The 27,344-nt window shown below is 37.0% G+C and overlaps 1 long non-coding RNA gene across 4 annotated transcripts in view; it reads right to left on the bottom strand.

Moving 5' to 3' along the window:
* Window positions 1-27,344, bottom strand: part of LOC138743981 (uncharacterized) — a 110,114-nt gene that overhangs the window by 67,801 nt on the left and 14,969 nt on the right. For 3 of the 4 annotated variants that reach the window (XR_011345154.1, XR_011345156.1, XR_011345155.1), the window contains exons 3-6: window positions 13,951-14,071; window positions 10,070-10,178; window positions 917-944; window positions 448-817 (exon numbers count right to left, since the gene is read on the bottom strand). This is a non-coding gene — a long non-coding RNA (uncharacterized lncRNA). The remainder of the gene's footprint in view (window positions 1-447; window positions 818-916; window positions 945-10,069; window positions 10,179-13,950; window positions 14,072-27,344) is intronic. The other variant, XR_011345158.1, reaches the window with a different exon arrangement.

Genomic DNA, 27,344 nt, shown 5'->3' with positions numbered 1-27,344 from the left:
GGGACGTGGATGGGAGGGCTAGGTCCAGGTGCAGGTCAATGGAACTAGGCAGAATAATAATTTGGGACAAACTAGAAGGGCCATGAGGCCTGTTTCTGTGCTGAGTTCAATGTCTCTGGTTCTATTTCATATTTACAGGCACAAACATTTCAATTACTTCTTGTGCCTTTGCATTTATCAAAAATTAACAAGCTTCCAGTCTGAATAGTCTCAAATTTATATTTCTTTTCCAGTACACCCTTTAATCGATGACTGAGAAATCCACCAAATTTTCAGTCATGTCTTTAAAATATAATTTGTACATGTTCCCTGGAGGGATGGGAAGAATGTTAATAAAAGACTGGTCCAAAGTGCCAAAATTCAGCATCGTGAAGTGAAGGGCCACAGTTCTATTATCAGTCTCTATTCTTGGTTTCATCTCCTTTGCATCTGAAGCAAATAACCCACCTCTGAGACAGCAGACCTCCAGTGCTGACTCTATGGAGATCGCACGTTGTCCCTGTGATTTCATGAGTTTCCTTCAGGGGTTATGGCTTCCTCCCACATCCCAAAAAACTTACAGGTTGGTTGGTTCATTGGCCCGAGTGCATGGATGAGTGATAGAATCTGGCGGAGCTAATGAGACAATGAAATGGGATTAATATAAATCGGGTTTGATGGTCAGTGCAGGCTCAGTGAGTTGAAGGACCTCCTTTGTGCTGTATTATTCTAAAATTCTTCTGTATGGTCAATAAGTAGCTCTTCAAAACTTCCGAGAAGTTGGTCTATGAGTAGCATTGACGGAAGCCTGTTGTTTCCCTCTGGCCTATACCGGCACCTAGCAAAAAAACCAAAGAACAATAGAATGAGAATAATTTTCATAATTATATGCCTAATCTGTCATCATATAACACAAAATAGGGAGGAACAAACTGACCTCATTTGGTTCCCTACATGTTGCAATTCTGAAAGGCAAAAGAACAGAAACAAAACATTTTCAGTCATTACTATTGACGTTGAATGGACACAAAATACAAAATGCAAGAACTGTTGATTCATCACCAAATATTATTTTTATAATATTTGCTTCTCAAAACATTATACAAACCATACAACTCTAACATTCTATATATTTTTTTAAACATTTAGACATACAGCATGGTCACAGGCCAAAATGGCCTATGAGTCCAGACACCCAATTTACACCCCATTCACCTACTACATCCCAGTAGGTTTTTTAAGGATATGATTCTTTTAACCAGTCCATTGTAAATTGTTACTTCATATATTTCTGTGATTATGCTAAAAATATAGACTTTGCAAGTATAGTATTGAACTGCATCAACCATATGAGGCATATTGGCAAAGACGTAGGGTAGACAACTAAAATCTTGGTAGATTCTAATTTAAAAAAAGTGATCTGCTGCATGTGACAAAGGAAAAAAAATTGAAGATATGCAAGAAGTTAAAATTTAATCCACTTATGATTTCTGTCATTACTTGAGGTGACAGCTTTTTTTGTTGAGTTTATTACAATAAAGACTTGTTTAAATTTTAATTTCTATATAACATCAATTGGAATCTGATTGAGAGAATGCTCAGGAAACGGTTGCAGATTGGCCTTTATAATCTCTCTGGAGTTCACACTGCAAGATGGTACCAGTGCAGAATGTACTCAACCTTCTCTTTGCCTCAAGCCCTTGCACCACAGGAAATGAATAACTGTCTAAATTGCTCTGACATATAATAACCTAAAGCTCTGGAAAAACCTACAGAGTGAATAAACGCTCCAGTTTGTGCTGCTGCGGAGATAAATTGATTGGGCAAAGCTTCCACTCAAAATAAAACTCATTTGAGGCTTTATATACACCCTCCTCAAACTGTCATATCATTCTATATATTTACCAACAGCCCAAACCTATCACTCCTTCTTTCAAATAATTTTCATTCATTCTATTGAAGCTCAGTAGCCAATCCATACACTCTTATCTTCGGTTATTTTCTCAAGATTTCCAAGGATGTCTCCATCCTGGCCACAAGCTACAGTAATCAAAATACAAATTATATTTTGAATTATTGTGAACCTGAATCTTCATGCTGTAACCTTCATCATCTGTCCTCAACTAGTCCTGGCTGTGTAAAAACGAAGGTGGGCTGATGACTTTCTGTCTAATGATGTTAACTACCTTTTATGGGATAAATATGATCCCTGATCGCTGAGAGTCTTTCCCTCTCTCACACACAGCTGTTCAAACCATGTAGTTAAATTACAAATTTTTTTTCTGGTTAATAAGGAGAAAATTTTAAGAACATATAACATGCAATATGATCTGATCCTTGTGCATTCTGACTTTCTTTCTGTAACAAGCAGCTTAGCTGAGTTCGTCTCATAGGGAGGTTTTACTGAGTCAAGGCTTTATTCCACGGGTACTTACAGAGTTGGAGTCCGAGGAGCACATTGTGAAGGGATTAGTAGTTTTCCCAAACACCATTGTGGAGAGAAGCAGCAAGGAGGGAAACAGAAAAAAGAGAAAGGACAAGATGTAATTGATTTGGTTTAGTGGACAATGACTTGTGTATCATAGCAGGATGAGCTAAGGAAGAAAACAAAAGAGCAAGGCCACCAAGGAACAAAGTGCCTTTCCATAGAAGGAGGTAACTTATATTCATCTACTACAAATTAAAATAAATCCGAGATAGGCAAATCCAATCTTCCATTTGTTCTACCATCATAGATTACCTGATTATTGATTTAATCTTTTAAGTGCTTAAAAAATACTGCTTTTGTCTTGTATTTCATCTGTCAGTCCCATCCTGTTTTCTGCCCAGATTGAAGGCATTATGTGGTAATTTTACAATGAAGAACATCATTTTCTAATTATACTAAATCATTCACAACCTTAACTCATACTATCTCATTATAATAAAATTATTTTGTCTGGGGTTAACAGGAACAATTTTTCAAAACTGTTCTATGCTAACTGAAAGAGACTTAAGAACACAGAAGGTTAACCTCAAGTGCAACTTGAACCTGTAGTAATGCCTCACTAATATAATCAAGAGGCCAGTGATATTATGTCTGGTTTTGCAGCCTATAGCATGGAGGGCGAGAAAATCGTTATCCGAACAAGCTTAGCAATAGATAACAATTCTCCAATCCCCAAAAGAGATGCAAGGAGGTTTCCCACAATCAGTGCACGTCTGCAAATGCCTTTCCATAGAAGGAGGTAACTTATATTCATCTACTACAAATTAAAATAAATCAGAGATAGGCAAATCTCTGCTGATCACAATCATCTAAAATAATATTTCTCATTTTTAAAAAAACTTCACTGTCATAACCATCATTGTGTCAAACAGCTGCTTTGATGGCTTTCTCAGAGCCACTCTCTGGGCCACATGCAATCATGACTCCAACCTGAACTGAGAATAGAAATGTATTAATAATAAGAGGAGATGAACCCAGTTTACTTTCTGTTACACCCCATAAATGAGTGCAATTGTGCGTAACAGAACATAAATATAGATGGAGATGAGTCGCACTTAATCTTCACGCATAATATGTATCGTGTGCATTTCCTGCACAGCAGAATCTTTCAACAGTAATAGGCCAGAGCTTGATTACAATATGGCGTGATTTACATATTGATTACATTTTCCTACCTTGACACAAGAAGCATGCAGCTTCATAATTCTGCTTCTATAAGGATGACCATTCAGGATTACTGGGTTGTGCCTCCAAATATGAAATGATTTTAAAAACACAGAGTTGTGTATTTGCTGCAAGTGAGTGAGCCTGTGTTCCTTGAATAGATTTCAATACTTCTATTTGGCCAATTTAGTGGTCCAGTACAGTTAATGCAATGAAAATATCCGTATGGAAATGTCAGCACCTTTAATGTTGCATTATTTTAACAAAGAAAGGGAAGTGACTTGATCTTGTCCAACTGTATCTGCAAGTTAAAGATTATCAGGAATGTGTTTCAGTGAAATCTCACACGTTGCAAACAAAGTTACTAAAAAGCTTTATGATCCAGCCAGTATCTCTCAAGGTCATTGCACCCCCATCTTCTATGGGTTTGGTTCATACAAGACTGCTTGAAAGGACATTGGGAGCATCAGTCAGTTCCCAATGCACTAGGACATCAGGTAGGTGACTAATGAGTGTAAAACTAGCCAGTAAAGTTATTAATATTCTCACAGAGAAGCAGCAATAGGATGAAAATGCCACAGATGCCAAGATTTCTGAATGTTCTGGGCAATGATGATTGCAGATTTATGCCTAAACATGACTCAATCTACACATAATAACTCCACAATTTTGAAGTCCATCAATGTGCAGTTAGTTTGCGACTGATCATGCAGGATCACGAAGGTACTTACATCCCAGATAGCAATCACATTTTCTTTGAGTGATGTCATATTTTGAATCAAATACATGAATAGGCAGGGCAATCCTTGAACATCAAAGAATGGAATTGCCTGATCAGGACCAAAACAGTTTGCAGAACAGATAAACATGGAACAGGCTTGTCAACAAGAGCAGAGGAAGTAGTTGAGGAAGGTACAATTATAATGATCAAACAGATGTACAGAAAGGAAAGGCTTAGAGGGAGGAGAGCCAAAATCAGACAACTCGCTCAGGTAGGCAACTTGGTTGGCATGAACAATTTGGGCCGAAGGGCCTGTTTCCATGTTGGAAAACTCCTGACTCTATGATTCTATAACAAACAAGAGAGCAAGTAAAAATAATTCACAGTTCATTTTGTCCCATGTACATATGATTTTTGTTGTTGATTATATTTTCCAAAATAGAAAAGTTAAAATAATTTGCTCACCTAAAATCAATGTAACCAATTGGTAATTTGAATATTTAGGACAAATACTTGGGTGTATTCATGGTTGTTTCAAATTCAGTAAAACAGAGGTTGTTACGTACCAGACAGCAGCAATAGAAATGAGCCCATACAGTGTTATATTTAAAATATATTTTTAAATTATTAATTAACAATATAACACTTTCTCTAATTTATCTACTTAACCTTCAACTCTGTGTGTGTGTGTGTGTGTGTGTGTGTGTGTGTGTGTGTGTGTGTGTGTGTGTGTGTGTGTGTGTGAGATACTCCAAGCCACTACAGCTCAGGCACAATTCTGGAAAGGCAGTTCAAAGTTCAGTCTCACAGGTTTTAAGTTGATCAATAAACTAATCATGGAGTAGGTGGGAGACCCTGTTGTAAACTCATGAAATCCTTGTTGAGATGCTTCTAGAGAAATGTCCTTTTCAAACAAGTGGCAATAAAAACTCCCCTTTTCTTTGCATAGGGGACATGAAGTGTGTGATTCTTGCAAAGCTTCCAGCACATTTTCATGGGTTAGCCGAAATGCATAATTTCTTCTGTTTTCAAAACCCTTTCATGGGTCAGCCTTTCCAAGTGACCTTCACAAAGGTTAAAATCCAACTGCAGAATTCCTCTGCTTCCAGAATCCTTTCATGGATCAGCCGTTCAGTGATCTTCCCTTTGGTCACGGTGTGACATACTCATTCCCCTATAACATGGATGTATTACTTTCAAGAGCTTTGCTCCAAAGTGCTGTCTCCTTAAAATGGCCCCTGAGCGAACAGCGTACTGTTGCTTTAATATGTTGGTCTCATGGTCTCTGTACCTGTGCCTCCAGGGACTTCCTTTCTCTTCAGAAGTATAGAATTTGAGTATGTGCTGTCCCCATCCTGTCAACCCACAGTCAATCTCCAGAACCTGCAGGGCTGGCAGTTTGAATTTTTTTCTCTTAAAGTGACAGTTCCACTCCAATGAAAATGAACTGAAAATGGTAGCACGCAATAGAGATACAAATTGTTTCTTATTGCATTGAAAGCATAAATATTTCTTACTTTATCCAGAATGAACGATTTCATTCTGGAAAATTTTACAAAGTGCATTGTTTAAGCATATTACATTACAGCATTTAATCTCAATTTGATCCATTAGGTTCTTTGTCCAAGGAGCTTTGTTCTCAAGATTTTCTTTAGGTTCTCTCATTATAACAAGATTTTCTTTAGGTTCGCTCATTATAACAAACAAAAGACCACCAGACATGCAGAGTGATGTCAAAACTGCAAACAATTTGTGCAGTAATTTGCACAAAACCAACTTCAGCGTTGGTCGTGAAAGATCACACACAAAAGCTGGTCTTAACAGCATAAATTAAACTGTATTGGTTCTATAGGGATCATCATCCCCCTGCCCATGTTATTCTGTCAGACAGTTCCTCCTCAAGATTTCTCTTAGAGCTGTGTACTTCTATGTTTGCACCTTTCCCTGGCTGATTATTTTTCCCACTCCTCCCCACTGCCAAATGCACCCCCATTCCTTGGGGATTCAATCCTTTGTGTCACAACACAACTCCAACACTGACTGGAAGCACAACTCTCGAAGCCTTTTCCTCCCTGACCCAGCATCTCTCAACCCCTCATTATGAGATTTTGATAGATTACAATGCTTAATGGATGGCCTCAACAGAACTATGCATTTTTGAAACTGGATAGTAAGAATTTGGTCACGCTGCATTGGACTTGCATTCTGGTGGGTGTGACATTTTCCGTGTTCTTTTTTGATGGACAGTCAGGTTACCAATCATAATACTGGCTTACACATGCAGGTTAAGCAATGCAGTGAAAAGATGTCCACTTTGCTCCTGCCTAAACTTCAGGTTTGTTTGTAGAGCAAAACAAAATACAGTCTGCAGCAGAGGGAAGCAATGTGCAACAGTCTTCTCTCCCAATGGATCAATTTGACATCTATCTGAAGATCCAGTTGTGATATACCATCTTCATTCTTGAATGACCATCTATCTGCTTAGTAAATTAAATATATGTGTTTCAGAATTGGAATTGAGCGGCACAGTATTTTTAACATTCAAATTTATTGGTGCACATAAACAGTTTTGGAAATCAAAATACATCACCAACTTTGTGACTCATATCACAATTATTTTTTTAAATCAGCTTAAACGGCTACTTGGCACTTTGTACCTCTGATCGCTCTTTGAAGTGCATGCTAGAAATTGTACTGTGCAGACATTTGCAGCTCAGCCATGCATACTGGCATCCAGTGATATACAGTGTATGTCTGGATACCACTTCTGGGATTCCAGTGCATGAGCCATTCACAGAAACGCAGTTCTGTATGATTTTAAAGGAAGTTGCATGGGCAGCTGCTAGGCTGAGACACGGAATTGAACCCAGATCCTCGATCTCCTCCTGAGCTTTTCAGCTTTGTGAAAACTCTCCAACCTCTAGCTTTTGCTTTACCTAATTTCCCTTCTGTACACAGTAGTGGCAGAGTGTGAGGAAGCATTTTTCCTCACATCAAGCTGATTGAGTGCACATGGGTAATCTAGAATTTCCTCATTGCAAACTTGAGAACAAAAAAGTGCAGCCACAGACTAATACAAACCAGTCGATAAGCTGATTAATCTTCATCAATCCTGCATATAGTCCTATTATTTTGAAATATCCTCAAATCTCTGGATGTTGAATTGGTCTCAAGGCAAATATTTCAATGGCCACATTGATAAACTCCATAATATCAAACAATTGTAACAACAATCAACGTTTACAAAATCAATTCAAGTCAAGTTTACTGTCATCTGATTGTACAAGTTCTATCTGACTGCGCTCTCTGGTTCTTGGTGCAATAAAAAAAGCAGCCATCCAGTCAGACATAACACATACAGACAACAACGCAAAAACGAAACAAAAAAAAATCCAAAAACCTGTTTCGCACTGTTATGGTGCATTGTATATCACAGCACATGCATTCCACATGGTAGGCTGGACCAGGTGGCAGGAGTCAGAGGGTTGTTACACAGATTGGAGGCCTGTGAGCAGAGGTGTGAATAGAGGGCTTGGAACTGGGTTTATCATTTATATTGTCAATTAAGATGAGAGCATAGTTGGCAAGGTTGGTAAGTTTGCAGGCAAAACTAAAATTTGTGGTATAGTGAATGGTGAAGAAGATTATCTAAAATTACAACAGGATCAAGATCAATTGGGGAATTGGGCCCAATGAAAGGCAGATGAAATGAACTTGGACAAGAACAAAGTGTTGCATTTTGAGAAGCAAAACCAAGGCAGGACTTGAACAATAAATGTCAGGACTTTGGAGTGTTCTGTAGAACATAGGATTCCAAGTATATATTTTCCTAGATGGTGAAGAAGGCATTTGACATTCTTGTCTTCATCAGTCAGGGCATTAAGTACGAGAGTTGGGACATCATGTAATAACTGTACAAGACTTTGCTAAAACCTCACTTAGACCTGGGACTTCTTTTCTGAGGCTGAGGGACATGGATGGTAAATGGTCAGTCTTATTTTTTTTTCCCCAGGAGAGGGGTGACTAAAGCTGGAGGGCACAGGGTTAAGGTGAGAGCCAATAATTTAAGGAGACCTGGGCGGGGGCAACTTTTTCCACAAAAGAGGTTGGTGGTTACATGGAAAGGGCTTCCAAAGAAAGTGTACAATTACAACTTCAAAAGACATTAACACAGTTACATGGATAGGAAATGTTTCAAGGGAATGGGCCATAGGCAGGCAAGTGGGGCTACCTCAGGTAGGCAACTTGGTCAGCATAGATAAATTGGATTGAACGGCCCATTTATGTTCTGTATAACTCCATGAGTCTAGCTCCTATGCATCCCTATTTCAAGAACCCACTGATAAAACATACCCTGGGATATAATCCTTTCTCCAGTCATTACTATTATAAAATAGAATTGATCTTTCCTGCAAAGAGCATCATCATGGAAAATAATAGAAAATTTTTGGGAACATGATGTGTAAGTAAAAATGTGATGACCTTCAGTTTAGTTTGTATTTGAATTATATTTGGCCGATTCATTTTGATAAGTTCAATATTTCCATTAAATAAATAACAACATGAATATCTATCCTCTTATTTACAGTTCAATCACATCACTGGATCATGATGGACTGGGAGCATGACCTGTACTCTCTGGCCATAATAATCTGGGCAGGTTACAGAGGCTCCTTATTAGCTCTTCAGTCTCATTATTTGGGATGTTTGGGATGTGGATGGTGACTCGACCTCATGTCCAGAGATTCCACATGGATGGAGCTCTCCCCTCCCAAATCTATGAGAGATTTTAAAAGTCTTAAAGGTTTCTCGAATGCAGATGTCCTTCATAAGCATTAAAATTGAACTTAGATTATTTAAAATGAAAATAAATGTAGAATTAAAATGCATCAATAACTTCGAAATAATTGAATCACTAAAGTGAAGTAAAATTATTTTTAAAACTAGCTTTGTATTTTGATTCCTAACCCACAAGCAAATAATCCCCATTGAAATCAATGGAGTCTTACATTCTGTGCCATTCTGAGTGAGAAATTCCACAGTGTAATACCAGGGAGTCCCAAAAGTATGGGGTTCTTCATTAGCCTCCAGTGGAGAGTAGTGACAGATGCAGTGCCATCTGTTACTTAATAAGCCATGGAGGTCCACATTCAAAAATATATGTGCAAAAGTCCAAGATGAAGAAGGTTCCAATCCTGGGCACTGTCTCCTGCCAGTGATAATCACTTCAAACAAACTGATTTTCTTAAAAAGGAGACACTTAAAATGCTATGCACTTCAGTTGAATAATTCATCACCAAGGAGTAGCTTTGGGTTTTGTAAAGTTCTTGCTTAATACTGTATTCTCAGTAAAAGATCCTTTTGATTTCTGTATTCTCGGTAAAAATATCCTTTTTGTATTGAATTCTGTTCAATCCGACTGATTCTTCCCATTTTCTGTTTCCCTTGCTGAGTTACATTATAAATACTTCCTTCTGCTCTCACTTTTAATGTCAAAAGCACTCTTATTAATTCATGGCCCATCCACAAAACACTTAGAGCGTTGACCAGACTCTTCTTTCAAACTGCTCTCCTGTTTCCACTCTCTTTATATGGGTCATCTCCCTGTCTATCTTCCATCTTCCAACTCCTTTTTAAACCCTATTATACAGTTTATATCATATCTATTTAATAAATTTGTGATAATGCTATCCTGAATTTATTCTCAATCTACTTACCTCTTTGCTACCTTTAATGCAATTTGTTATCCAGCACACTTGGACTTTGTTTATTCTTTTTCACCCATCAATCTCCACCACTGGCACATCTTAGCTCTTTGTATGCCACCTGCAAAATACATGATTATTTCCATGTAGACTACTTTAACAATGCCTTTGCAACTAAAATAAAGCACCAGACACATACCAACATCACCAACCCTTTCTCCTTCCCAAGTAAGGCAATCCCAACGTGGAAATATGCCATTGATGCTGCTTCGTCATTGGTTCTTAAGTCTCTGAACTTCCTTTGCAGTAAGGCCATCAACTGCAGTGGTTCAAAAATGCATATTTTTACTATATTTTTTTAACCTCTAATTACTATTAAAATTGTTTGATTATTTTTAACTCATTCCACAGAATACAAGTCCTGGAGATATCAATAATGTTGATCCCTGCACTGACTGACTACTCCCAAATATTATCCTGTCATTTCTTAAATTCTTCGCATTTTGTGGCTATGGAAATATCCTGAGCTTTATCTTCCCCATGGTTGCTTCTGAAATATTATGGCAGCAATGCATATTTTGAGGCTGGCTTGAGATCGGTGAGAGTACACCATAGGCAAACACTTCTGGAGTGGAATTTAATTATTAATTTATCATTGAAATCCATAACCAAAAGATCAGCAAGCCTGAATGCTGGGGTATTGTCCAATTAGAATCCATGGTATCTGTGGTGGAGAAACAACATGCATCAGAGAGGCAGGGCTCAGAATTTAGTCTGCTGTCTTTGAGGGATTCCCTGCAGATGTCAGTGAAATTGCCACTTTTTTCAGGGCAGATTTCAAATTTCTCAGTCCATCTTGCTTGGCTGCACAGATATCACCTGTAGACTTTCCAGCAGAGCTTGTGCAAACTTTGAAGTACCGGTAAGGTCCCGTTCTATCTGCATTTCCATTATTAAACAAATGAATGCCCCACTCTGGCCTTTCATTCGTTACAATGTTGTTCCTCTCTACTCACCTCTTATTTGTTCTTTTGTTTCTCGGCTGTGAATTTCACTATGGCTCCCTTCTGAGCCTCTCTTTTCCCTTTTTTTACTTTCCAACCATCTGCTTAATGCAAGTCACCCTCCAGAATGCACTTGTACCTATTTGCACTATAACACAATCTAGTTGGACCAAGTATCATGTTTCCATATTGTAAATTCTATAGACATTCCTCTTCAATACACATCAAGTTTCAATTACACACCATCTCATTTCCTTCTTCTTCAGATTATCTTAAGGCTTAATATTCTATAATCCAGTGACTATTCATTCATTAGTTTTAGGAACTTCCTCTTGCATATGATTGAACTGCTTGCTAGCATTTTGTACAGTGTCATCTTTGGCTTGGCTTCGCGGACGAAGATTTATGGAGGGGGTAAAAAGTCCACGTCAGCTGCAGGCTCGTTTGTGGCTGACAAGTCCGATGCGGGACAGGCAGACACGGTTGCAGCAGCTGCAGGGGAAAATTGGTTGGTTGGGTGTTGGGTTTTTCCTCCTTTGCCTTTTGTACAGTGTAGTATGTTACAAAATACACCATAAACACTAACAACACTTTCTTAATAATATTTCACATAATGATTAAAATTTAGTGAACTGTTTAAAGTTGGGTGAATTTGATACAAACTTTGCAAATATTATTTCCACAGGAGAATGATAATAAGCTCTGATTAAAATAACTTAAAACCAAAGCTCTTAAATATTAACAATACAGAAAATACTGTACATAGTTATAATTTGGCATGGGCATTGTTAAAGAGATACTGAAGTGAAAATATTCTGTAAGTGTATTTGCCCTGCTGAACATGAAAATTACATTTTGATGTAAGATAAATTCAAAATTAGTCAAAGTGCAGTCTGGTCCTTTTACACTCACAACACATATTACTGACATTTATAGATGAACAAGAATTAAGGTAAAATTGTTTAAATTTATTTGTGAATTAAAAGAAACCTATGTGTGCTTAAGGAATTGGAATACATTTGAATATTTAAACCTTTGGAATATCTGAAGAACATGGCCATTCAGTTCTTTGAACTTAGTCTATCACTTTATCAACCAATACACAACTTTGATCACTTATTTATACAGTGGAGATGTGTCTCCGTTTAAACATCTTAATTAAGCTTGCCTCCCTCTCACTGGGCATTATTTTTTCCCATAAATATCTTTAGGTCAAAATATTTGCTGGATTCACTATTACCAATCTAGTTTTCATCATATATTTATTTGCATTTATTTGCCATTTTCATCATTAAACAATCTCATGACACTGTGGCGACATACTGATATTAGACATACAACTGTGTTTAAGCATACAGCAACCAAAACTTCATCAAGTATATTTCTTGTTGTAAATTTCTGCTATTTCTGAGATTCTATGCCTGTGGTTGTTAATTTGTAAAATGGTTTTACTTTTTGTGCAAGATTTGGGAAGCTTGTTTTGTGAATGGAAGTGGTTTTAGATAAAAAGCATACAATGTCAGTAGTTCAACTTGACTCTTGGTGATACTAAATGAAATAGTACAGGTGCTACCCTACTTACGATGGTTCGACTTATGATTTTTCAAAGTTACAATGGTTCAAATCCGTCCTTTCAATTTCAAATTCCAATCTGTTCCCGTGCTTGCGATATGCGGTACGCTACTCTCTTGCAATGCTGTGCGGTGGCAGCATTGAGCAAGGGTATCATACAGCATACTCTCTCGAAATGCTGATTCAACCACATTCGCAGCCTCTGTAGCAATCACGCAAATGAGTGAAATTGATGACCCTGTCGCTTCAGCGTCCCCACCATCCAGCGATTAATTTTAGTTCAATGCTTCAAATATTCTTCATGCCCAGTGTACTTTCAGCTGTGTACATTAATTTTTTTTTACAGTGTGGAATAAAGGTATGCAAAATTTAATTATAAAAATGGAAGGTGCAGTACTTTTTTTTCGATGTACAATGGGTTTGCGGGAACATAACCCCATCATGAGATGAGGATCACCTGTATCTAATTGTCATTCCGGCAATTTTGTGTGGAATTGTTTGCCAGCTACAGTTTTAAATACTGTGTGGATAAAAAAACTTTTCATTGTGTTGGATAGACACAGAGTTTGTATTTTATTTCATGGAAAAATGAAGGACAATTTTCTCAATCTGGATTTACTCTTGTCATAAAATAATCATCTTACTATCAAGGCCTGTGATTATTTGGAAACAAATAGGTTGGCTAGAAAAAAAAATCTAGCATTAACCTAATTACAAGAAATGTAATGTTTTTGTTGTTGTTTAATACAAGTCCTTAGGGTACTGACATTTATCTCATATTTAAAATTTTGATTTTAACAGAAACACATTTTAAATTTATTTTTCAATCATGTAAAAGAAAAAAAAATATTGTTCCAAACCCATTTAGCCAGGAAAAGGTTACAACAAGATACACTTGAGGCTTTCCAGGGAGTAACCAAGATGGTCCCCATGGAATAACATTAATCGAATAAACTAATCTTTGCTGCAGAGATTAACTGAATGGGTTCAGTCGTGTAAAACTCAACAGAATGCCAAGTATCAGGACAATCAGCTGCTTCAAAGGTGCTGGAGGCAGTGGGAGAGCCTCCCTGTTGGGCCCACCCCACTGATGCTGCAAATTTGGTAAACTTCATAGAAATTTAATAAGTCCTGCTGCTTTGTGTTTGCCTTCAGAGGAAACAGTCTGATGCTGTGAGGCACATTTGTGATAATGTACAGACATTTGGGAAACTACAATCGTTGTACTCGGGACCTGGGCTCATGCAGCTTTAGCCAGTATGCACATCCTCATGGTGAATAATATTTTAAGACAGCGAATTGGTTAAAAGATCTTACCTGTTACATAAGTAAACAAATTCATTTTGTGAAGCATTTATGCCTTAACTACAATTTCTGTCATCCCTCAGCACTGCAGACAAGTCTCCACCAACAATATTCATTTCCATTTACAATGATCCTATACAATAGATGAGCAGATAATGGAATAGATGAGCGAATAATGGAATAGTTGTCAGTATTCCATTAATGAATACATAATACTGTAATGATAACAATAAGTTTACGATCATCTACATTGGCACCAAAACTCTTACTTGCTGCAGCCAAACAGGTTCTTCATTCAAAAAAGGCAATAGAATACATTAAATCAAATTAAAAAATATAATAAATATAAGAGATAGATAACAAATGTCTACTGATACCAGAGTGCAAGAAAAAAGCAACATGACAATGGTGCGGAAAGTCCTCTTGTAATGTTGGAGCACTTCTTGACAAGTGCAACAAGGGGAAGTTCAGAAGCCGGTTTACACCCTATTGCAATGGACAGCACCCAGACTTCAGTTCATTAATAAGATCAGCATTTTTTGATCAAAAGGGGGTTCTATATCTGCAGTGATAGGAGGGAATGCATTGGTTGGTTGGTTGGTGAAAAGAAGTGAATGGTGGGGAGATGGTGTTGCAATTATGTCAGATGGGGACACTTGAAAATAGAAAATCCAGCACGCCCATTTTACATGAACTAATGCAATTTGATAAATCTGCTCTGTTTTCCTCCAGATGTTTTTTCCATTTTCATCATTCCCTGAAACGTCTAAACCCAACTCTTTCTATATCCTAATCATGCATCTACTTAACTCACATAACCGTGGTTAAAAAAGATTGGAAGATGATTAGGTCCTTTAATTTCATCCTTAAAATTCATGATTGCTAACAGGACAACTTTTTTATTTGCTCTATTGTCTCGATTCCCATAGCTGACAATCTGTTCCACGAGGTAGGCTTTTTAATCAATCAACTAGACAATCAAATGTCACTGGCTATCTGCTCCATGTAATTACTTTTGCAATTAAACATCGACCTCTAGTTGCCTCATCTAATTAGAGGGATGGGCAGATTTTCATCCAGATTGATTTTTTAATAAATATTGACTTAAAATATCATGATCTCATCATATTCCTTCATTTCTTTGTACCAAAAATCAAACAAATGGTCAAATTAACAAGGAGACTGATTCTAGCACATTATAGGCTTTTCTCAGTTCAGTATGCAGAATTATAGTGAATAGAGGCACAGGCAATATCATGTTAATACCTTATGAGTGAAAGAAAATGACAATAAAGTGAATAACAGATTAAGTGTTCATTTTTCAAATACAGAAAGAGAAGTGAGAAACCATATCTCATTTTTCAATAAGATCACGCAAATTTAACGATCCCTTAAATGTTAATAAATGTTGATAATGCATATATTTACTAACATGAATTACAATCAAAATCTGCTCAAACATGAAGAAATTACTTCCATTAGCTATTGTACGATATTTTGAAAGTAACACAGCCCACTCTAGTTTGACATAGGTTTGAGGATGTGAAATTAACTTATTGCAGCCCCATAAATCTACCGAGACTTCTTGAGAATGTCCAAATGTAATAAAATGAAGCAAGCAGCCTGACTTTGCTACCTTATAAGGACTTACTGTCCAGTGACTGTATTAAAACTGCAATGAATTTGTAACTATTTCAGATGAGAAAAATTTGAATACCATTTTGAATTGAATTTTGTTGCACTTTTATTTGTATTCAATCTCCTGGATTCACGTTAATGTTTTAATGCCAAATAAATTAACAGCATATTTTGTTTTATAGTGTGCAAGAGTAAAAAATACCAGTAAGGATGTACAAAACTCAGAGCAAGTCTCAATGGGATTTCTGTGAATAATTTTCACACCTGATTGCATTGAAGGAAGCATTCATCCAGATTCACTGGAATGATTGCTAAGATGAGAAAGTATTGTTATGAAGACAGGCTTAAGATATTGTCTCGTTTTCAATGGTGAAAAGAAGGCAATGAATATATATATGGAGAGTATAAAACTGTAGAGTTCTTTGGAAAGGAACATTTTCTCAAGTTCGTAAGTTAATACAGTAATTAAAAATAAGCATATAAAGGGAAAGGGGTTTCAAAAAATTAACTTTTCTCAGCTAATGCTTAAGGATGAAGTGCTTTACTACAGAAAGTGGTTGAGGCAACATTAGGGCCATGAGAAAGAGAGGGGTATCATAAAACTATTGTTGGATTACTTTCATGGAGAATCAACGTGAACACAATAAACACAAAAATCAGTCCTGGGTCTTCGGCCTCGAGCATTGTCTGTTTCTCCTCTATGAATGCTGCTTGGTCTACTATTTGGTTTAGTTGTTTCTGTTTTTGGTTCTGGTTTTCAATGTCTGCAGGTTTGCTTTATGGTTTGTTCCATTACCAACTATTCTGTGCAGGATTACATACACTCAAACACCAATGGTCAACTTGTAAAATGTACAACCTGCTGCCTGGATTTATACATTTTTCATGCCAAAAATGACTCCAAATAATATTTGAAGTTTAACCTTTCCCATTAGAGGAATTTTAGCTTAGAGTCAGAGAGAAAAAAGAGAGACACCTTCTGTATTGCTCCAACCCTCACTCCTAAAAACATCAAATTAGTTCTGGTCAGAAATCCGGAATTTCAACCCTCCAAGAGGCATTGGAAGTGAGCTGGTAGATTTTGCTGGAATCTTGAGCAAACCAAAAAAATATTGCCGGAGCAATTTAGCAAGTCGGACAGCATCTATTGGTAGAAATGGTCAGTCATTATTTGGGATTGGACCCTTTATCAAGGGAAGAGGGTGATGTTACATATATAAAGGGGAAAGAAGCTGTGAAAGAGGACCAGAGGTGAGGAGGCAGGTTAAAGGAGAGATCTCAAAGTGGGGATAGGGAAAGAAAAGTTAGAAAAGGAGAAAAAGCACAGGAGTAGGTAAAGAAGAGATGGAAACAGTAGAACCACATGGGCGTGGGGGGGGGGGGTTTAATTTTTTTTAAAATCAGTGTTCATACCATCAGACTTTAGGCTGTCTCAGAAGAATAATAATGTGTTGTTCCTCAAGTTAATGTTAGGATTGACCCTGAGAATGGAATATGACAAGTATCCTGCTGCAAAAATGCCAGAGTGAAATCTCTTGTTGAAGCTACTTGGGAACGCAAAGTACACTAACAAACTACAAACATAATTTAAATTGTCACAATAAAAAAGTGTAATAAAAATAAAAGGATATATATAGTCAGAATGTGCAAAATGTGGTGCTACAATAGTGAGCCCATATGTACCCAAATTTAAGCTGCATCAAAATGTATGAAGTCAACTGACCCCCCAAAAAATTATTTAGCATGGGACGCCATATGATTCAGCACACGATGAAGAAAGCTGGCCAATTCCTTGCTCTGTCCCAATTTTTTTTTTATTTTTTAAATTTTCACACCATAAATCACATTAGCCATAATATACACTTTTTCTTTTTCACACATATACAGTGACTTTTTCTCCCCCCCCCCCCCCCCTCCCTCCTCCCAAGCCACCCCCCACCCCCCCCCCCTCTCATCCATTTTAGGTATACAATCTAGGTTACATTAAACCAGTCAGACAATGTTGTCATTCAACAAAAATACACCAGAAATTCTACTGAGTCCATTCTTTTCTTTCCTTCTCCTTCCATCAACTTATGTAATGTTTGTCCCCGGTAGGTTTTCGCTATTGTATTTAATGTAAGGCTCCCATATTTGTTCGAATATTTCAATATTATTTCTTAAACTATATGTTATTTTTTCTAATGGAATACATTTATTCATTTCTATATACCATTGTTGTATTTTCAAATTATCTTCCAATTTCCAGGTTGACATAATACATTTTTTTGCTACGGCTAGGGCTATCTTAACAAATCTTTTTTGTGCATCCTCCAAATCAATTCCAAATTCTTTGTTTTTTATGTTACTTAGGAGAAAGATCTCTGGATTCTTTGGTATATTGTTTTCTGGTATTTTATTTAATATCTGATTGAGATCTTCCCAAAATTTTTCTACTCTCTCACATGTCCAGATTGCATGAATTGTTGTTCCCATTTCTTTTTTACATCGAAAACATCTATCAGATACTGTTGGGTCCCATTTATTTAACTTTTGAGGTGTAATGTATAGTCTGTGTAACCAATTATATTGTATCATACGTAGCCCGTATTTATTGTATTTCTCATCGTTCCAGAACATAAATTCTCCCATGTTTCCTTTTTTATCTTTATATTTAAATCTTGTTCCCATTTTTGTTTAGTTTTACCATTTGTTTCCTCATTCTCCTTTTCTTGCAGTTTAATATACATATTTGTTATAAATCTTTTGATTAACATTGTATCTGTAATCACATATTCAAGGTTACTTCCCTCTGGCAAACTCAAATTGCTTCCTAATTTATCCTTCAAGTAGGATCTCAGTTGGTAATATGCCAGCGGTGTATCTCCAGTTATATTGTACTTATCTCTCATTTGTTCAAAGGATAAGAATCTACTTCCTGAAAAACAATTTTCTATTCTTTTAATCCCTTTTTTTTCCCATTCTCTAAAGGAAAGGTTATCTATTGTAAAAGGGAGTAGCTTATTTTGCGTCAATATTAGTTTTGGTAATTGGTAATTTGTTTTATTTCTTTCTACATGAATCTTCTTCCAAATATTGAGGAGATGATGTAATACTGGAGAAGTTCTATGTTGTACCAATTTTTCATCCCATTTATATAATATGTGTTCAGGTATCTTTTACCCTATTTTATCTAATTCTAATCTCGTCCAGTCTGGTTTTTCCCTTGTTTGATAAAAATCTGATAGGTATCTTAATTGTGCGGCTCTATAATAATTTTTAAAGTTTGGCAATTGTAAGCCTCCTTGTTTATACCATTCTGTTAATTTATCTAGTGCTATCCTCGGTTTCCCCCCTCTCCATAAAAATTTCCTTATTATTTTCTTTAACTCTTTGAAGAATTTTTCTGTCAGTTGTATTGGCAATGCCTGAAATAAGTACAATATCCTTGGAAAAATGTTCATTTTAATACAGTTTATCCTTCCTATTAGTGTTAGTGGTAGATCTTTCCAATGCTCTAAATCGTCCTGTAATTTTTTCATTAGTGGATTATAATTGAGTTTATATAATTGGCCTAGATTTTTGTTTATTTGTACACCTAGGTATCTTATTGCCTGCATTTGCCATCTGAATGGAGATTCCTTCTTAAATTTTGAGAAATCCGCATTATTCATAGGCATTGCTTCACTTTTATTTACGTTTATCTTGTAACCCGACACTTCTCCATATTCCTTCAATTTCTTATATAATTCTTTTATTGATAGTTCTGGTTCTGTTAAGTACACTATAACATCATCCGCAAATAGACTGATTTTATATTCCTTGTCTTTTATTTTTATTCCTTTTATATTGTTATCTATTCTTATCAATTCTGCTAGTGGTTCTATAGCTAGCGCAAACAATAAAGGTGATAGTGGGCATCCCTGCCGCGTTGACCTGCTTAAGTTAAATTGCTTTGATACATGTCCATTTACTGTCACTTTCGCTAACGGTCCCTTATATAATGCTTTAATCCAATTAATATACTTCTCCGGTAAACTGAATTTTTGCAATACTTTGAACAAATAATTCCATTCTACTCTGTCGAAGGCCTTCTCTGCGTCTAAAGCAACTGCTACTGCAGGTGCTTTATTTCCTTGTACTGCATGAATTAAGTTAATAAATTTACAAATATTGTCTGTTGTGCGTCTTTTTTTGATAAATCCAGTTTGGTCTAAATTTACCATTTTCGGTACCTGTTCTGCTAATCTGTTTGCTAGTAGTTTAGCTATTATCTTATAATCTGTGTTTAGCAAAGATATTGGTCTATATGACGCTGGTGAGAGTGGATCTTTCCCTTGTTTTAGTATCACTGTAATTATTGCTGTTTTACATGAATCTGGTAAGCTTTGTGTTTCATCAATCTGGTTGATTACATCCAGGAGGGGCGGAATTAATAAGTCTTTAAATGTTTTGTGGAATTCTATTGGAAATCCATCCTCCCCTGGTGTCTTATTATTTGGTAATTTTTTTATTATCTCTTGTATTTCTACTGTTCCAAATGGTTCTGTTAATTTATTTTGTTCCTCTATTTGTAGTTTTGGTAGTTCAATTTTAGTCAAAAATTCATCTATTTTCCCTTCTTTCCCTTCATTTTCAGTTCGGTATAATTGTTCATAGAATTCTCTAAAGTTTTCCTTAATTTCTTTTGGATTATATGTAATTTGTTTGTCTTTTTTCCTTGATGCCAATACCATTTTCTTAGCTTGTTCAGTCTTAAGCTGCCATGCTAGGATTTTGTGCGTTTTTTCACCTAGTTCATAATATTTCTGTTTTGTCTTCATTATATTCTTCTCTACCTTATATGTTTGTAATGTTTCATATTTTATTTTTTTATCCGCCAATTCTCTTCTTTTAGTTGTATCTTCCTTCATTGCTAATTTTTTTTCTATTTACTATTTCCCTTTCCAACTGTTCTGTTTCCTGATTATAGTCCTTCTTCATCTTGGTTACATAACTTATTATTTGCCCTCTAATGAATGCTTTCATTGCATCCCATAGTATAAACTTATCTTCCACTGATTCCATATTTACTTCAAAATACATTTTTAATTGTTTTTCAATAAATTCTCTAAAATCCTGTCTTTTAAGTAGCATGAGGTTTAATCTCCATCTATACATTCTTGGGTTCAGAACCCTTCTCCATTAACAATGGCGTGAAGCAAGACTGTGTTCTCGCACCAACCCTCTTTTCAATCTTCTTCAGCATGATGCTGAACCAAGCCATGAAAGACCCCAACAATGAAGACGCTATTTACATCCGGTACCGCACGGATGGCAGTCTCTTCAATCTGAGGCGCCTGCAAGCTCACACCAAGACACAAGAGAAACTTGTCCGTGAACTACTCTTTGCAGATGATGCCGCTTTAGTTGCCCATTCAGAGCCAGCTCTTCAGCGCTTGACGTCCTGCTTTGCGGAAACTGCCAAAATGTTTGGCCTGGAAGTCAGCCTGAAGAAAACTGAGGTCCTCCATCAGCCAGCTCCCCACCATGACTACCACCCCCCCCACATCTCCATCGGGCACACAAAACTCAAAATGGCTGCACCATTTCATCAGATGCAAGGATCGACAATGAGATAGACAACAGACTCGCCAAGGCAAATAGCGCCTTTGGAAGACTACACAAAAGAGTCTGGAAAAACAACCAACTGAAAAACCTCACAAAGATAAGCGTATACAGAGCCGTTGTCATACCCACACTCCTGTTCGGCTCCGAATCATGGGTCCTCTACCGGCACCACCTACGGCTCCTAGAACGCTTCCACCAGCGTTGTCTCCGCTCCATCCTCAACATCCATTGGAGCGCTTACACCCCTAACGTCGAAGTACTCGAGATGGCAGAGGTCGACAGCATCGAGTCCACGCTGCTGAAGATCCAGCTGCGCTGGATGGGTCACGTCTCCAGAATGGAGGACCATCGCCTTCCCAAGATCGTGTTATATGGCGAGCTCTCCACTGGCCACCGTGACAGAGGTGCACCAAAGAAAAGGTACAAGGACTGCCTAAAGAAATCTCTTGGTGCCTGCCACATTGACCACCGCCAGTGGGCTGTTATCGCCTCAAACCGTGCATCTTGGCGCCTCACAGTTTGGCGGGCAGCAACCTCCTTTGAAGAAGACCGCAGAGCCCACCTCACTGACAAAAGGCAAAGGAGGAAAAACCCAACACCCAACCCCAACCAACCAATTTTCCCTTGCAACCGCTGCAATCGTGTCTGCCTGTCCCGCATCGGACTTGTCAGCCACAAACGAGCCTGCAGCTGACGTGGACTTTTTACCCCCTCCATAAATCTTCGTCCGCGAAGCCAAGCCAAAGAAAAATACATTCTTGGAGGGATGTCCTCAAGCTTTACTGTCAATATTAAGGGTGAATGGTCCGATAGTATTCTAGCTTTATATTCTGTTTTTCTTACTCTATCCTGCATACTAGCTGATAACAAAAATAGGTCTATTCTTGAGTATGTTTTATGTCTAGCCGAGTAGTATGAGTATTCCTTTTCTTTTGGGTTTTGTTTCCTCCATATATCCAAAAGTTTCATTTCTTGCATTGATTTAATTATAAATTTGGTTACTTTGTTCTTTCTGTTAATTTTTTTCCCCGTTTTATCCATATTTGAATCCAAATTCAGGTTGAAATCCCCTCCTATTAGTATGTTCCCTTGCGTATTAGCTACCTTCAAAAAGATATCTTGCATAAACTTTTGATCTTCTTCGTTAGGTGAATATACATTAAGTAGATTCCAAAACTCCGAATATATCTGACATTTTATCATAACATATCTCCCTGCTGGATCTATTATTTCCTCTTCTATTTTAAATGGCACATTTTTATTAATTAATATAGCCACTCCTCTTGCTTTTGAATTATACGATGCTGCTGTTACATGTCCTACCCAATCTCTCTTTAATTTCTTGTGCTCCAATTCAGTTAAGTGTGTTTCTTGGATAAATGCTATATCAATTTTTTCCTTTTTCAGTAAATTTAGTAGTTTCTTCCTTTTAATTTAATTTAATTAATTCCATTAATATTTAAAGTCATATAGTTCAGCGTAGCCATTTTATACTTTGTTTATCTTCTCTTTCCGTTTTTCCATCATTACCTTTCCTCCTTTTCCATTTCTGTTTTCTTATTTTCAACTCTTTATAAGACAACATTCTTACAACATCAAACATTTTCCTTATTCTCCTATTTATATCTTCTTTATCCCCAATCTCCCCTTCCCCTCCTGAGTTGTCCTTTATCCCTTGTCGGACAACCACATCTCCCCTCTCCATTTGGGTTTGCGAATTCACTCGCAAGCGTCAACTGATTTTGCAGTGACCGCTATTCCCCCCCACCCAGCCCCCCCCAGAAAAGATTTCGCTTTTCATATGTAACAAAGGTCACTCTTTTAATTCCTTCCTTATTCTCTCTATTCCATTACCTTCCCTTATTAATTCTTGTCTATACTATCTATATTTTCCTCTAAGTACAGATACATTCACGTATGCACATTGTATCTATTCACTCTTATACCTCTTTACCCACATACATATCAATCGTGATCATTTTTACTCTCATTACCCGTCTTCATCCCTCAGTCTATTTTTGTAATTGTTCTGCAAATTTTCGTGCTTCTTCTGGATCCGAGAATAGTCTGTTTTGTTGTCCTGGAATAAATATTTTCAATGCTGCTGGATGCTTTAGTATAAATTTATACCCTTTCTTCCATAAAATTGCCTTTGCTGTATTGAACTCCTTTCTCTTCTTTAGGAGTTCAAAACTTATATCTGGATAAATGAAGATTTTTTGCCCTTTATACTCCAGTGGTTTGTTGCCCTCTCTTACTTTTTCCATTGTCTTCTCCAGTATCTTTTCTCTTGTAGTATATCTTAGGAATTTTACAAAAATAGATCTTGGTTTTTGTTGTGGTGGTGGTTTAGAGGCCAATGCTCTATGTGCCCTTTCTATTTCCATTTCTTGCTGTAGTTCTGGACATCCTAGGGTCTTAGGGATCCAATCTTTTATAAACTCCCTCATATTCTTGCCTTCTTCATCTTCCTTAAGGCCCACTATCTTTATGTTATTTCTTCTGTTATAATTTTCTATAATATCTATTTTTTGAGCTAGTAGTTCTTGTGTCTCTATAGCTTTTTTATTAGATTCCTCCAATTTCTTTTTTAAGTCTTCTACCTCCATTTCTGCTGCTACTGCCCGCTCTTCCATCTTGTCCATTTTCTTTCCCATTTCTATTAAGGTCATATCTATTTTGTTCATTTTCTCTTCTGTGTTGTTTATTCTTCTTCTTAAATCATTAAATTCCTGTGTCTGCCATTCTTTAAATGACTCCATGTATCCTCTAACAAGAGAAAGTATATCCTTTATCTTGCCTTTCCCTTCTTCTTCTATTTCACTGTACTCTTCCTCTTCCTCTTCTTCTTCCTCTGGGTTGGCCATCTGTTGTTTCTTTGTTGCCCTTTTCATCTCTTCTTTCTTGTTTCCATTGTCTTCTGTGTTCTCTTCTTGCTGCAGGTGTTCTGCAGCTGTCGTTACCGGCTGTGGAGATCGACTCCCCAGCTGGTCCCCCCTCCCGTCGGTGTGTTTTTTTTCATGCGCGGTTGCGCACTTTTACTCGGCTCAGCGAGCCATTTTTGTAGTCCAATTTCTACCGACCTGAGGAAACGGGCTTCTCTCTCCACAGCAGGCCTCTTCGAACAGGTAAGGCCTTCTCCTTCTTTCTCCGTTGTCTTCTCTTCCTCTCTTCTTACCGTTGATTTTGATTTTTCTTTTTTTGTCGCCATCTTCTTTCCACCTTTATACTCACTTTTCTTTAACTTTTATTTCTGTGCCTTTGTGTTTTCCCTTGTTTTTCCCGACTTTTCTGGAGAGGGCTGGAGTTCACCGTCTGGCCACTACTCCATCACGTGACTCCTCCGTCCCAACTTTCAAAGTATATATTCAATTTGCTTTTGAACATCTCTCACCTTTGAACCTACATCACCCTCCCTTTCATGAAGTAATATTCCAGATTTTCTTAATTCAGAATCAGAATTTATTGTCATGAACCTGTCATGAAATGTGTCATGTTACACCAGCATTACAGTGCAAACATTTATTTAAGCCACCTTACAAAATAAATTTTAAAAAATAATAGCGCAAAAAAAAATGTCAAAGTGAGGCACTGCTTGTGGTTCATTTTTCATTCGGGAATCTAATGGAAGAGGGAAAGAAGCTGTCCTTGTGCCGCTGAGTGCTTGTCTTCAGGCTTCTGTTCCTTTTTACCGATGGCCTGGATGGTGGGGGTCCTTGAGGATAGAGGCTGCTTTCTTTAAGACACCATCTTTTGTATATGTCACAGGCCAACATAACAACCCTCTGGAAGTTTTTTTTTTCTGAACATTGGCACCTCAGTACCAGACAGTGATGCAAACAGCCAGAATGTTCTCCAAGGTTGAAGTTTTCGAGAGTCTCATCAAACTCCTCACAAAGTATAACTGCTGGCGGACCTTCTTCATGATTGCTTCGACATCGAGGCTCCAGGACAGATCCTCGGAGATGTTGACACCCAGGAATTTGAAGTTCTGCTCCACTGCTGAGCCCTCGATGAGGACTGGCTCACGTTCAAGCGACTTGGTTTTGCCAATGTTGAGTGCAAGATTGTTGGTGTGACACCACTCACCTAGCTGATCTATCTCCCTCATTGCCATCTGTCATTATATCGCTGACCAACAACATTTATAGCTCTCTGCCAAAATCTTATCCATATCCTCCAGATATTGACTGATTCTCCAACCAGAATGTCCCTAGCTACTCCAATAGAAGTTCCTAATTTTACAACCCTTATCCATTTAAAATTTTAAACAAAAAATTGGGCCCTAATATTCAGGTTCCCAAATTCTTGTTCCAGTCTATAACCTTTCAGGTACTTTTACTTTAAAGTTAGGTTTTAGCTGTCAAAGAATTTGGTCAATTTTCTTGTACCAAATTATGTGATCCATTTTGAATAATAATGAAAGGGTAAACATACACTTATCATGATACCCTACCATGAGATTTAGTTTTTGTCTTCTGAATCATTAAGCAAAATGTTCTTTCTTAAACTTAGTGAAATCTGCATTATTCATTGGCATCGCTTCACTTTTATTTGCGTTGATCTTGTACCCCGATACTTCTCCATATTCCTTCAATTTCTTATGTAATTCTTTTATTGATAATTCTGGTTCTGTTAAGTATACTATGATGTCATCTGCAAATAGACTGATTTTATATTCCTTCTCTTTTATTTTTATCCCTCTTATTTTATTTTCTGTTCTTATCAGTTCTGCCAACACGTACAGTGAGGGAGATAGTGGACATCCCTGACTAGTTGACCTGCTTAATTTAAATTGGTTTGATATATATCCATTTACTGTCACCTTTGCCAATGGTCCCTTATATAATGCTTTAATCCAATTAATATATTTCTCTAGTAGGTTGAACTTCTATAGTACTTTGAATAAATAATTCCATTCTACTCTGTCAAAGGCTTTCTCTGTGTCTAAGGCAATCGCCACTGTTGGCGTCTTATTTCTTTCTACTGCATGGATTAAGTTAATGAACTTACAGATATTGTCTGTTGTTCGTCCTTTCTTAATAAATCTAGTTTGATCTAGTTTTACTATTTTTGATACACAGACGGCCAATCTGTTTGCTAATAGTTCAGCTATTATCTTATAATCTGTGTTGAATAAAGATATTGGTCTATACGATGCTGGTGTTAGTGGATCTTTCCCCATCTTTGGTATTACTGTTATTATTGCTGTTTTGCATGAATCTGCATGTTTTGTGTTTCTTCAATCTGGTTCATTACTTCCAGGAGAGGAGGAATTAATAAGTCTTTAAATGTTTTATCGAATTCTATTGGGAGTCAGTCCTCTCCTGTTGTTTTATTGTTCGGTAGTTTTTTTAATATATCCTGTATTTCCTCTATTTCAAATGATTTTATTAATTTGTTTTGTTCCTCTTCTTGCAATTTCAGTAGTTCAATTTTAGCTAGAAACTCATCTATTTTGTCTTCTTTCCCTTCATTCTCAGTTCGATATAATTGCTCGTAGAATTCCTTGAAGTTTTCATTGATCTCCGTTGGGTTATATGTAATTTGTTTGTCCTTTTTCCTTGATGCCAATACCGTTCTTTTAGTTTGTTCTGTTTTAAGCTGCCAAGCTAGTATTTTGTGCACTTTTTCTCCTAGCTCATATTTCTGCTTTGTCTTCATTATGTTCTTCTCCACCTTGTACGTTTGCAGTGTTTTGTATTTTAATTTTTTGTCCGCCGATTCTCTTCTTTTTGTTGTATCTTCCCTTGTTGCTAATTATTTTTCTGTACTTGCTATTTCCCTTTCCAGCTGTTCTATTTCCTGATTGTAGTCCTTCTTCATCTTAGTTACATAACTTATTATCTGCCCTCTGATTAAAGCTTTCATTGCATCCCATAGTATAAATTTATCTTTCACTGATTCCGTATTTATTTCAAAGTACATTTTAATTTGGCGCTCAATGAATTCTCTAAAATCCTGTCTTTTAAGTAGCATGGAGTTTAATCTCCATCTATACGTTCTCGGTGGGATGTCCTCTAGCTCTATTTCTAATAATGGGGGTGAGTGATCTGATAACAATCTAGCTTTATATTCTGTTTTTCTAACTCTCCCTTGGATGTGGGCTGACAACAGGAACAGGTCTATCCTTGAGTATGTTTTATGTCTACCCGAATAATATGAGTATTCCTTCTCCT

The sequence above is a fragment of the Narcine bancroftii genome, chromosome 10, assembly GCF_036971445.1.
Source record: "Narcine bancroftii isolate sNarBan1 chromosome 10, sNarBan1.hap1, whole genome shotgun sequence".
NCBI lineage: Eukaryota > Metazoa > Chordata > Chondrichthyes > Torpediniformes > Narcinidae > Narcine > Narcine bancroftii.
This window is presented reverse-complemented; position numbering and strand designations above follow the sequence as displayed.